The sequence below is a fragment of the Eptatretus burgeri genome, chromosome 22 (genome assembly GCF_056783735.1).
Source record: "Eptatretus burgeri isolate ZD-2024b chromosome 22, Ebu_testis_v1, whole genome shotgun sequence".
Classification (NCBI taxonomy): domain Eukaryota; kingdom Metazoa; phylum Chordata; class Myxini; order Myxiniformes; family Myxinidae; genus Eptatretus; species Eptatretus burgeri.
In genome coordinates, this window is record NC_140982.1 from 303,513 (window position 1) to 316,986 (window position 13,474).

Genomic DNA, 13,474 nt, shown 5'->3' on the forward strand with positions numbered 1-13,474 from the left:
AATTTTGAAAATTCCTCCAAGGAAAAAAAGTTATGACGTCAAAATATCTCCGCTGATGGAAATCGCCGAAATAATTATCTCCGAAAGTAGACAAGCTTTTTGAATTCTGTTTGCGGGAATCGAACAGGGCATTAGCAGAGATGAATTACCGCACATATGATGCATCGCTATGACGTCATATTCGTTTTTATGACGTCATTCCTATTTTTTGACATTTTTTGTTTCACAAACGCAGAGTTTTCATCGGATCTTCGTGAAACTTGCCATGTGTATGCAGAAAGCCCACGCGCAGGCAGTAACCCTCTCCGATTTTGGAAATTCTTCCGAGAAAAAAACTTGACGTCATAATATCGCCACTAATGGAAATCGCCTGTACCATTATCTCCGAAACTAGGCAAGCAGTTTGAATTTTGTTTGCGGGAATCAAACCGGGCATTAGCACAGATAATTTATCGCAAACCTGATACATCACAATGACGTCATATTCGTTTTTATGACGGCATCATTCAGAGGACAAGGATTTCAGCTCATTTGAGCTTGTTTTAACATCCCCAGGGGTAGTGGTATCCCTGTGTAAAGTAGTGGGATCCCCAGGGGTAGTGGTATCCCTGTGTAAAGTAGTGGGATCCCCAGAGGTAGTGGTATCCCTGTGTAAAGTAGTGGGATCCCCAGGGGTAGTGGTATCCCTGTGTAAAGTAGTGGGATCCCCAGGGGTAGTGGGATCCCTGTGTAAAGTAGTGGGATCCCCAGAGGTAGTGGTATCCCTGTGTAAAGTAGTGGGATCCCCAGGGGTAGTGGTATCCCTGTGTAAAGTTTCAAGCTTTCTGCAAAAACGGAACGATTCTGGTGTAAATCCTGCCTCAGCCGCTGAACTATTTCTGTTTCCTCCTTCCCTCCCTCCCCCCCCCCCCGTTCTCCGTCGCGGCTTGATATCTGGACGGGGAGGGCGTGAACGAGTGAGTGAGACGGCACGGTTGTGTCAAAGGGCGTGGCCAGCGCTGGTCACGTGGGCCAATGAGAGCGGAGGTGCATATTGGCGAACGGAGCCGTGTGGTGAGGGTCGGCTCGTGTTCAACGAAGCGTCCACGAAAGACATGGACCATGGAACGGGCACGTTCAGTCCATCGGCCTCGTTCACACCTCCTGGGACATACCGGTGAAGATGGAGGATGCTGAGAGGGCTCGTTACGGTCAGACTTGTCCCAAACGGATGTCTCTGTGCCTGTCGCCATGTTCTCCCCTCTCCACCTTCCCCAGTAAGATTAAACCGATAAACATCGATTGTTTAGACCTGGTGTTGATATATTACAGGTACGATGGGTGAAATGTTCCCCTGTATCAAACATCAAAGATCCCCTTGTGTGAGGGGACCGAGACGCTGTAACCGCCATTTTGTATTTCCCTCCTCGGTCCCTCGTTTCTCTTTCGACCGTTTTCCCCTTCGTGTGTTTAAATAATGAGTCTCGGTGAATCTCCGTGTTCAGTGTTTAGTGTTTGGTTAATCTTGGTGATCTTCCACATAACCAAGTGTTCCAACGTTATCCAATGGAATTTTACAAATCGGGTGTGGGCGTGGTTTAACTCAACAAGAAACGTCGAGAATGGAATTTTACAAATCGGGTGTGGGCGTGGTTTCACTCAAGAAACGTCGAGAATGGAATTTTACAAATCGGGTGTGGGCGTGGTTTAACTCAAGAAACGTCGAGAATGGAATTTTACAAATCGGGTGTGGGCGTGGTTTCACTCAAGAAACGTCGAGAATGGAATTTTACAAATCGGGTGTGGGCGTGGTTTCACTCGGACAGTCCTTGGAGACGAGGGGTGATGTGGTTGTTAGGGGGAGGAAAGCTGCAGCTCCCCGTGTTTACAGAGAATGTGTTTATTTATAAAAACACACTTATCATGGATTATTCACGTACACCGTTTTTAATATGAAATATGTTAATGAGGGAGTGTATATTCATTTAAAACATCTTTATGGTGAAAAAATAACAATTAACATTTGTTAACATCTGAGTGCACAACATTCAAACATTTGTGGTTCCATGAGGGAGATATTTGACGTGTGTGTGTATGTGTGTGTGTGTATGTACGTGTGTGTTTGTATGTCTGTGTATATCTGTGTGTGTATGCATGTATGTGTGTTTGTGTATGTGTATGTATGTGTGTGTGTATATCTGTGTGTATGTACGTGTGTGTTTGTGTATGTGTATGTTTGTGTGTGTGTATGTATGTGTGTATATCTGTGTGTGTATGTATTTGTGTGTATATCTCTGTGTATGTACGTGTGTGTGTGTATGTGGGTGTATCTCTGTGTGTATCTACGTGTGTGTATGTATGTGTGTGTATATCTGTGTGTACATGTGTGTGAATGTGTGTGTACTTGTGTGTATTTGTATGTGTATGCATGTATGTTTATGTGTGTATGTTTGTGTGTCTGTGTGTGTGTGTGTGTGTGTGTGTGTGTGTGTGTGTTTGTGCGTGTATATCTGTGTGAATGTATGTATGTGTGTGTTTATCTGTGCGTGCAGATGTGTGTGAATGTGTGTACGTGTGTGTGTTTGTGTGTGTATGTGTGTATGTCTGTGTGTGTATATCTGTGTGTATGTTTGTGTGTGTGTGTGTGTGTGTGTGTGTGTGTGTGTGTGTGTTTGTGCGTGTATATCTGTGTGAATGTATGTATGTGTGTGTTTATCTGTGTGTAGATGTGTGTGAATGTGTGTGTACGTGTGTGTGTGTATGTGTTTGTGTGTGTATGTGTGTATGTGTGTATGTCTGTGTGTGTATATCTGTGTGTTTGTGTGTGTATGTATGTGTGTGTATGTTTGGGTGTGTGTATGTGTGTATATCTGTGTGTAGGTGTGTGTACATGTGTGTGAATGTGTGTGTATTTGTATGTGTATGCATGTATGTTTATGTGTGTATGTTTGTATGTGTATGTGTGTTTGTGTGTGTGTGTGTGTGTATGTGTTTGTGTTTCCAAGGTGTTTTGGTTATTCTGACTCATTTCCAGAGGAGGTTTCATTGGTTCATAAAGGTTATTTGAGTAACAATTCCATCTGTAAACTTCCTCCATTATTCCCTGAAACATGTACAAGGGACAATACTCGAACCTTTTCATGACATGGATTCATTCAATGACACCACACAGGTTTTTATTCAAAAAAATGTTTTATTAAAAGGATACAAAAAGTTTAAATTTTTACAAGTAACTTAATTAAAGAGCAGGACGCACAACATTCAAACATATTGTTGCGAATTCGCGCCCGCCGGCGTGCGATCGGCCACGTGACTCGAATCGCGGCACGTCGCCCACCGGACGGACAATTCTGTCGTGACCCTCTCGGACTAACGCCGGGAACTAGTCACGGGTGGGCCTTTCGGCCTCACCACGATCGTGCCAATCGGCCACCCGCGTGGGATAGGGTTGTTCGCCAAACTCGACCTACCTAAGTACCCACGCGGATGGTAATCAAGCATCTGCTGTTGAGATCTGTCGTCAAATGGGCAGCGGGCTTCCCAGTATTTCTTATATAATTGTTTTATAAATGGAATAACTTGTAAAACAATGACAACAGGCGATAATTTGCAGATGTGTAAAACAAGATGCTTTTAACTTTCGGACACTGAGTATTTTGAAATAATATTAAACTGTGCATTCAAATTCATCTTTGACCCCCGAGCGTCATATTGCAAACAAGCACAGAAACCGCCAGATATTCCTGTTTATTTTACTTTCGGGTAATTATTCGATCGAATGTTTATTTATTTAAAATTAACTACCCTAACCCCATGCACCAAGTACCACGTGTATTCGAGAGAATGCTAAATAACAGCTGACGAATACTATGTTTACGTTTTGCAAAGCAGCAGCAAAACACAGACAAGTGTGACGCAAAATATGCTCCGTTTTGCTGCTTGCTGGGTGATGCTGGCTGCTCAGATTTGGCCCAGTGTGAGCCCATCTTGACTTACAATGTTAGCACGTGTGTTGTGGCACGCTGAGTGAGCGACTGAGCGCCGCTTGCCCGCTTCACCTACAAGTGACGCTTGACAAGTACTGTCGAACTGAACACGTTCTGAAGCGAGCTGAGGTTGCTCCGTGGACCTTGTGGTAGTTGCCAGATTCCAATTTTGTTGTATTACAAAGATTAAAATGTATTATATAAACCTCTTCAATCCAATATTAATATTAACAGTAATATTTTATTATTAATATTCTTATAAATGTTTTTTTTTTCATTTATTGTGGGGCCCCCTTTTTGTGGGCCCTGGTTCAGCTGCAACATTTGCATCATGATCCATTGTAAATCCGGCACTGCAAAAAAAAACTCTGTGGGGCCCCTCTTCCCTTGAGGCCCAAAGCACGTGCTTATTTTGCTTAATGGTTAATCCAGGGCTGCCTCCAAATCTGGAAGATCATTCTGTAACGGCTTCTGCCACAACACAAACACACACCCATCCTTGCTTTTCACACAAGCAATGCTCAATTTACATAGAAAATGATGTCAAATGCAAAACAGTCAAAATCTAATCACTGGACTTAAAGACACAAAGAACAACACATCACAAACAAAGCTCCTCTGTATCAGATCAATGCACGTTTCTGTCAGCCACATCGTACCAAAACAGGACACATGCTGGAACGCATCGGACCCACACAAACAATCAGTGATATCATTCCAAAAACATACCTGAGTTTGTGAGCTTCTCTGTGGAGAAGACACCTGCTGCCTTTTCTGCAGATCTGGTTGAAGAGCCTTTTCTGGTCTCGTAGTTCCTGCTTTTCCTGTTTTTCGACGTGATTCTCAATCGGTTTATTTTTGATGTCCCTTTCCAGCTTTGCGCATTTCAATGATGTCAATGTATCCTTGCAATCTTCCGAGGCAGGGCTGATACACACTGTTATCATTACTGTCCTGGCATTCCCTTAAAGAGAATCCTTCAAAATCCCAGTCAATTTGGAATGTCGAAAAGGGATGTGGGACGTCATATGTTTTGGGGCTGCGAACGAACTGATGATGTGTGCGAGTGTTGTCAGGCTTCTGTTCATATTGATCGCCTCCTTGAATTCGTTTGGATTTTCTGAATTGCATATTCTTTCATGTCCAGCCAGAAAGGTTAAAAAGCATTCAATAGGCTGTCCATCTTTTAAGTATCTTCGTACAACACTTAACTGATCTATATGTGATAGATTTGGTGTCGAGTCAACTGACAAACTAAAATAACCAGAAGAATTTACTTCGTCAACAATGAGGGCGTGGACCTTTTGAGCAATTCGTTGAATGAGTTCCTCACAGGTGGTTTTGGACAGGTAAGAAGGCTTTCCTTTTTCAGAATTCCCATAATTTCGAAATGTGCCCTGCTAAAAATGGATCAAACTGGCTTATGAGCTCAAGCAGTCCGAACAAATTCCCATTCTGCAATGACCCACATCTTTCTTCTGTTCCTCAAAAAGCCATGCCACGTTCAGCTAACGTACGAATAATAGCTATTACACGCCTCAATACATGTTCCCAGTGTACAGCAGCTAAGCACCAGACTCTTTCAGTTTTTGCAGAAAGCAAGAAACTTTGCACAGGGATACTGTTGTGGAGCCGGGAATCGGTGGCGAGCACGACTGCGAGAGGGAGCAGTAGAGTCGGCCTACTACTAAACTGCTCAACTAGCCCTGCTAAACTGGAGGTTTTTGGACGTGAAAACAAGACGATTTGTATTGTGCAGTGTTTAAATATATAATCCAATTGAAATAAAATAAAATGTTTGTGAAAGGTTGTTAAAAAAAAATAAATAACCCCTTGAATCGGACATTCACCACCGCTGATGCATCCTCTTCTACATCACGTAATTTCACATGTTAAATTCATTATTTTTGCCTGATGTTTGTGTCCTTTGTGATGTCCTCAAAAACGGTAAGTTTCCGCTTTGGAATGATTTTCAATTCGGTTTCACAGACAGACAGACTGAAGCAATCCCCGGACCGCGAGTGTACACGCGTGCTCAGAACGAGATTCTGTACAATTTGCCAAATTCAGAGCCAAGGAACTGTTCGACTGCAGGTTCGTGTTGTCCGATTCGTGTCCCACAGTGTTGAAAATATAATATATAATAAAATATAATACAACATACTCTTCAACGTAACTGAGGTAACTTCTTCATGTTAGGTCAATTACAGTCAGAATTGTGACATCAGTTTCGCTGATAAAATTCAGACTTGATATGTTACATGGGCCCCACTATGCCTAAGGGACATGATGTAGTCCCTTGTAAGAGAATAAAACATTTCACTGGATTACTATTTCTGTGGCGATGTAAAAAAGAAAAATATCGAAATTTCGGAACTGACGGAACACAAATCAGTCATGAGTTTTTGGAGCCCACGTTGTGTCTACTGGTAAATTATATAACATCAAATCAGCGTCATGGAATTCACTGATATTCCTGCTTGATTCAAAACACAGAATGGATGGATTGCACAGATAAAATATGCTCATCATGGAAGATAAAAGAAGACAGATTTACCACTCACCTTGGATCGAATTGGCCGCCAAATCACGTGATAGCAGGATCTGAGCAAAATGCAAATCAATTTTGAAAACTCGGATAATATCCTGTTCAATGCCATAAAAATTTTGGTAAAGGATGAACTTTTGTTTTTTGGTTTTTGGGAAACATTTTACGTGGAATTGACCAAGTTTGATGGCTGTTTGGAGACCCTACCAGTCGGCTTGAGTGAAATGCCAGACTCAATGGCGCTGAAGTGGTTCTCTGATAACAGCCAGAGAGATGTCCACTTTGACAAGCACGTGGTCAGAAGAACCGATTGGAGCGGAGGAAGAACAGCAGATATTTTCAGGGGAATTTGTCAAAATCAGATCCAGAAGAGATGGAGTACCATTGGTTGAGATAGGGGTCGGGAAGTTGACCGATTGAGTCAGTCCCAATGAGTCGCAGAAATCTTTTGCTGAAGGGCCATGACAGGTGAGAGAGGTACCCACACCTAGCCAACTGGTATGATAACAATTGATGTCATCACAAATGAGGAAGAGAGAGTTTGGATGAGAAGATAGAAGTTGGTCCATGTTTTCGGATAGTGAGGTGTAAATGGAGTCATCACTCTTTGGTGTACGGTACAGTACACATATAAACATGAGGTGGGAGTGGAGGGGAAGCCATAGCCTGAGGTATGGTTGTGGTGCCGGGTTCGGTGGCGAGGACGACCGCAAGACGGAGCAGTCGAGCCGTCTCCCACCGAACACCGGAATTGAAGGTCATAACCTTCGGATAACTCTGAAGGTCACGGGTCCCTTAGTGGCCCATGGACGCCAATATTTTGACGGCGTGGGTAGGGTTAATTGTCTAATTCCAATTTACCTAAGTACCCACGCCGTCTAACTACCGTGGAAGCCACACCCTCGGCCGGCTTTGTCCGAACCGAGTCGCTATTCCCGACTCAGATCCCGCGTAACCGGGCGGAAATTACCAAAGCTGCTCCGGCCCAAATGACAACTTACGGCACAATCGGTCTTCCTCGTTCTCAAGCCCGAACCACACTGGGTCAAAGATAGAAACGACAGGTAACGAGCTGGTACATTTAACAGGGGTTTATTTACAATAATCGGGAAGGGATACACAGAGCAGACTTAATCACGAATATGCAGGCAATGTGCAGTGAGCAAAAACACTTAACAATTTCTACTTATAGGACAGTGCCACCACACAGACACACACACACACACACCAAAAGAAAATGGACCCCACCGGGTCTTTATTCGGTCCTCCAGCCGAGGAGGATTTGGATGCAGGGGAGGGGAGGGGGAGGCTAGGACAAGCGAGGAGGGGGGAGGTAAGGAGAGTTGTTGAAAGAGTGTGGGGGATTGCAGAATGGCTCGGGGAGGGGGCCGGATGAGGAGGAGAAAAGGCTCTGGGGGAGGGGGGGCAGAAGGCAGTGGAAGATTTGAGGAGGTGGAGTGATGAGATGGAGGTGAGAGGGCAGGGGAAGGAGGCAGCTTTGTGGATGAGAAGGGGGGGAAACTTTGAGAAGGTGGAGTGAGGGGGGTGAATGGTGGGAGAAGGGTGAGTGGGAGGCTTGGAGGGCAAAAAGTGTGATGGTTGTGTTGAGTGAGAGGGGTGAGTTTGCACTGAAGTTGGAAAAGAAGAATGGTTGATGAAAAGCTAACATTAAAAACAAACTGGGGTTTTGAATTTTTTTTACGTCAGAGATGTGATTAAAGCCATTTCTTGAGGGATGCAATAAAGGCGAATTAAGAGAATGGAGAGAAGAAACGCTGCAACAGTTGGATTTTTTTCAACAAGGTATGAATGAAAGGTCGAATTGAGAGCAGTCTGTGGAAATAGAAGAAGAGTAGTGAATTATGATACAGTAATGAGAACCACACGTGTGAAAGAGGAAGATGAAGCATTACAAGAGATCGTTTTTATTATGGACAAACTTGCAGCTGTTCTTCCAATGTTACACGTTCATAGGGAACAAACCTCTTCCGGCAGTTCTCAAGGAAAAGTGTCCAGACATATCAAAAGACCACCATGTGCTCCGTTTGCAGCCGGAATTCTCTCGTTCTCTTGTCATCAGACCTCATATCCCGGCGGATTTCTTCAAACCTCTTGATGGGCATTGTAACTTCATACAACGATTTAAAAGCTGATTCCCAAAGAGCTCACGCAACCGTACATCCCATCTTTTTTGTACCCCGTGAAGAGTGAAAGGTCCAAAAAAGGCAGAAGCTCGTTTTTCTGAGATTGTGGTGAACGTCTGTTTTTTTTTGTGTTGCCACCACCGTTCTGTGCCCTTCAAGGTTGGAGCTCTTCAGAATCTCTTCGAGAATGTTGTTTGTAACAAAGAGTTCCAATGCATCTTTTGGTGACGTCGTGGTACATCTCAGTGCAGGACCTGGTCGGGTACTCATATGCAGCTCGGCGTTTTCCCTTGAGGTGTGGGGTTTCCGCACCAGTACGTCCCATTCCGTCTGGTTTGAACTGTTCTTTCGGTGTCGTCACAGGCTTCCTCTTCGAACACATCACTGGCCCCACTCTTACTAGATGCCATCAACTCAAGTCCTTGAACAGCTGATGTCGTTTGCAAACATTGCGGCCGAGGACGCATGGTACTTCCACCCGGTTGTTATTCCGGGTCTGAATGAGATTCTGAACACTCCGATTCATCGTTGGTGCTGGGATCACGTGATATTTCCATCGTAATTTGTAAACTCATAAATCATGTGAAATACAAAGAAAATGTTTGGCTTTGTCAAAGGAAATGAACAAAATTTTACAGGAGAGCAATTTTTATTATTTTTCGCAGAGTGTTGCCAATATCTTCGTATCATATTTATGACACATATAGTACCCTACCAGAGGTAGAATATATGACACATGTAGTACCCTACCATATCACAGAATCTTCTTCTTCCTTCGGCTGCTCCCGTTCGGGGTCGCCACAGCGGATCATCCGTATGATCCGCATAGTGATTTGGCACATGTTTTACGCCGGATGCCCTTCCTGACGCAACCCTGGTCGCCTCTTACGACACAGGGATAGTACCATATCACAGAATATGGTGGCAAATTATAGTTTGGTTTTAGCTGGGTGACAAAATAAAAACAGCGGCGTTGGGCCCTTTTTGAATTAAACAGCGAAAGCTTCGACAAAAAAGGGACAAAATACGTCTTGTTTCTCCAGAATCATTTTATTTCAAAACCTTTCGTGAAATGAGAAGCACAAAGGACAAAATTTTGTTGTTGTTTTTTTTTTTACATCTGGGGGGTTGTCTTCTAAGGTCTGGTGTGTCAACAGCTTCTACTTTCCAAGAACAACCATCCTGCAGACACATGAACTTCCAATTTTAAACTCGACATGAAATGAATACAAAGCAAACAATCCATCTTATTTCTTGGCACTGCACCACAAATTGAGCCAACCAATGAACATCAAAATCATCAAAGCCGACTCATCTTCAAAATCGAACTCATCATCACCACCTCTGTTTCCAGTGGCAACTAACTTATCAAGGAAAGCCTGTGCTTCAACTGAAAGATAGATGACAAGTTTCTTGACATTTCGAACTTTGGCATCCTTTACACCCAACTGCTTAGTGTAGAGTGCTTGCTGTAGATGTCATCACCCTGACATGAGGCTTTACAAGGCGGAACATGGTTGTTTCTTGTGATGACATCGTTTCAGAAACCTCATTGTCGTATCCGAAGTCTGCTGAATAACTGAACATTTTGTACTTTCTGACAGAGTACTTTTCACCATCCTTTTTTTAACCGATTTCTTAAAGAACTGCCCAAGGTGTGATTTAAAATCAAACATGTCCTTCCCTTTCATCGAAACCACCTGAAATTTTTCAGAAATGGTTGTCTCCCAATTTTGGTACGTTTCAACGGTTTCATGCCTTCTCTGGATTTTTTCTCTTACCCCAAACTTTCGGTCACACTGCAAATAGCTGTGTCCTCTGATTGTAAGCCGATGAATCACTTCGTCAAATCTTTCATTAATTACAAGGGAGGACAGACGCTGAACCAGAGTATGATTGTGGTTCTGACCACAACAACCATCAGTGAAAACTACGAGTTTCCTAACTGTGTTTGGGATGTTATTTTCAATGTAATGTTTGATGCAGCTAATCACTTCATTCACACCTCGACGTGTTTCAGTTTCAGGCCATGAATACACCTTCATTTTGCCTGTTTTGGCTGAGTGTATGCCAAATGTGAACAGCCACAACTGTCTTGAATAGGAGATATCCCCAGTCGGGATATGTGGAAAGGAGATGTTCTGTTTAAAAGCAAACAGAGATATTCTGTGTTGGTATTGTTCTCAGCAGCTTCAGTCAACTCCTTCAACTTCTTGAAGAAGACGTTTGCCTTCGTTTTGTGCAAAAGCAGCCTTGTTTCTCGGCCCTTCGTTGCAGCTGCATTTTTTCAACCTTGATTTTGGCCTTAAGCTCAGTACAGATACAACAGACGTCAGATCAAGGCCTTCCAAACCCAAAGTTAAAATTTTGCTTGAAATAATCATTGTAACATCTGAATTTTATTTCCCAGTACCGTATATCTTTTTTGGATCAGTTCCAGCCTGATATTCTGCATATTTATCGGGGTACAACAGTTCAAGGAACAGAGTGTACATTTTCACAACTGTCAGTTCAGAGGAAAGATACCTCCTCTTCTTTCCATGGCCGGCATAATGGGATACACAATATGGGAATGACCGAATATGTGCATCCACCTTTACCTCTCAAATCCTCAGGAATGCACTTTCTATTGTTATGAGACCCTCGTTTGTCTTTTGGTGTGGCTCCCTTAGACTGCTGCTGAGTGGCTTTCCTCACGCGTTTTGTTCCCACTCCATGCAGGCTTGCAAAGCCTTCTCTGCAAACCTTTTTTACGTCGTCTCCCACTTTCGCTTGGTAGTAATACTGTTGTGGGCCGGGGTTCGGTGGTGATAAACGACCATGATGTGGAGCAGTGGAGTCGTCTCCCACCGAACACCCGGAATTTAGGCTGTGACTCTCGGATAAGTCCGAGAGTTCACGGGTCCCTTTGCGGACCGTGCTCGCCAATATTTCGACGGCGTGGGGTAGGGTTAATTGCCTAATTTCAATATACCCAAATACCCACGCTGTCCAACTACCGGGCCGTCCAAACGTCGAACGTGCAAAACACGTGGGCAATGGTGACCAATCGAGTGCGGGACGGTGGCGTTGTTGCAGTGGATGTAGTATTTTTGTTGGAATTGCCACAATTCTATTTAATGTCGCTCGCTCTCCTCACCCCTGCTCTACACGGTCAGGACTGCAGTCGGTAAGGTGGAGCATTTTAAGAGAAAGCAGCACCAAGAGAGAGATAGAGGGAGGGGAAGAAAAAACAAATTTCCAAAATATCACATCCATACAAATAATAGCAAAGTGTCTTGTGGAGTGATATTACAAAATGCTTCATTTGTGGTCCAAATTTCCTTAAACTTTTGAACAGTGTTACAATATTCTGCCGCCTTATATTCTGAGGTTATGCGTGAGCGCAACAAGCCTATCAGACCCACAGAACTATGTTCCACCATATTTCTCTCTATTTTTGCCTTCCTCGTTTTATAAATTGCCATTTTTGCACTTGTGCAAAATTAACTTGTGAGTTAAAATTGTAAGTTAAAATCTTGTTACTTGTAAGTTAACTTGTAAGTTAAAATCAAATTTACAAGGAGGTCTCTTGACTTGCTCTGTTCTTTCACCGGGTGTCCAATGATGAAGAGCGTTGGTGAGAAGTGAAACCAGAAGCGCAATATTAAGTTTTTCATCAGCAAGAAAATTGGCTGAAGATTACGACATTGAAGGGACATGTGAAATATCGTTTCCCTTTCACCACAAAAACAGCATTCCTCTGGAATGTTCGTGAAATGCCGCATCATGGCTCCAGAGCTGAAGACACCATGCAGCAATCTCCAACTCAAGTCAGCCATAATGTAGTCGTAGTTGTAAAAAGAAAAAAACTAACGAGAAAATAACTCACAGCGCACATACGAAATTCCCATTAGACAGAAGGAAGGATTCTAACTATAAACACATACTTATCGAACTTATAACTGAAATAACTGAACTCGGGGACTGCTGACTGTCTGTGTGCAGTTGGCTTCCAAATCCGAAACAATACTGCCAGCTGCGTTGAAATGATGCTTGTATTCCCTTTGGTCTCCTTCGCTGCGGTGCTTTGCAACTGATGAGGGACATCAAATTGGCATCTTGCCCATCCTGGTTGCTAATGGTGTCAAAATTTGCCCGCAGTATCTCTCGTGCGGCAACAGTGAAGGTTTCAAGGCACTTCCTTCGACACCTGAAATAAAAATACCTCATTAAAATGCTTTTGTCGGTATAGCTAACATAGCTCTGATACTTTTCATGCAGCGATAATGATATTTGCAAAGAAAGCGCAAAATCCCCCCAAAATAGCCTGGCACTATAGGGGGGAATCTACCCGGCACTGAATGGGTTAACAGTATCACATTTGACCTGAAATAGAGAAGGCTCATAAATATGATAAACCAGTGTAAGATTCTGTACAGAGCCTGGCTGTACGTGCAAAAATGTATTGAATTTTATTTATTTATTCTCTGTTGCTTGCTCTGTGTCACTCTTATGTTTTAGAAAGTACACAAACACTGCACTGGAATAATCATCAGTGAAAGATAACACAAACCTTTACCCGTCTCTGGACTGTCGGTCTATTGGTCCCGCGAGATCTGTGTGTACCAACTCGAGAGCTGTTGTGAGACCCGTGGGTCGGCCATGTCTTGCAGCACATCGCTGAGGCTCTGTACGAACTCCAGCTGGTGTGCTGCAGTTTCCTGCAACATGAAGAAACAACAAAAGAGATCGTTTGTTACAGCGTGAACGGTACGGATATGAAATGTACATGATGGAGTAAGTTCGTCCTTCAAATCGGATAAAACGAGCAAAGG

The 13,474-nt window shown here is 43.4% G+C and overlaps 1 long non-coding RNA gene across 2 annotated transcripts in view; it reads left to right on the forward strand.

Annotated features, from left to right (window-relative positions):
• LOC147007987 (uncharacterized) overlaps positions 1 to 13,474 on the forward strand; it is a 93,965-nt gene that overhangs the window by 32,155 nt on the left and 48,336 nt on the right. The window contains exon 3 of one of the 2 annotated variants that reach the window (XR_015053721.1): positions 946 to 1,256. This is a non-coding gene — a long non-coding RNA (uncharacterized LOC147007987). Of the gene's footprint in view, positions 1 to 945; positions 2,530 to 13,474 lie in introns of those variants that run through there. The other variant, XR_015053720.1, reaches the window with a different exon arrangement.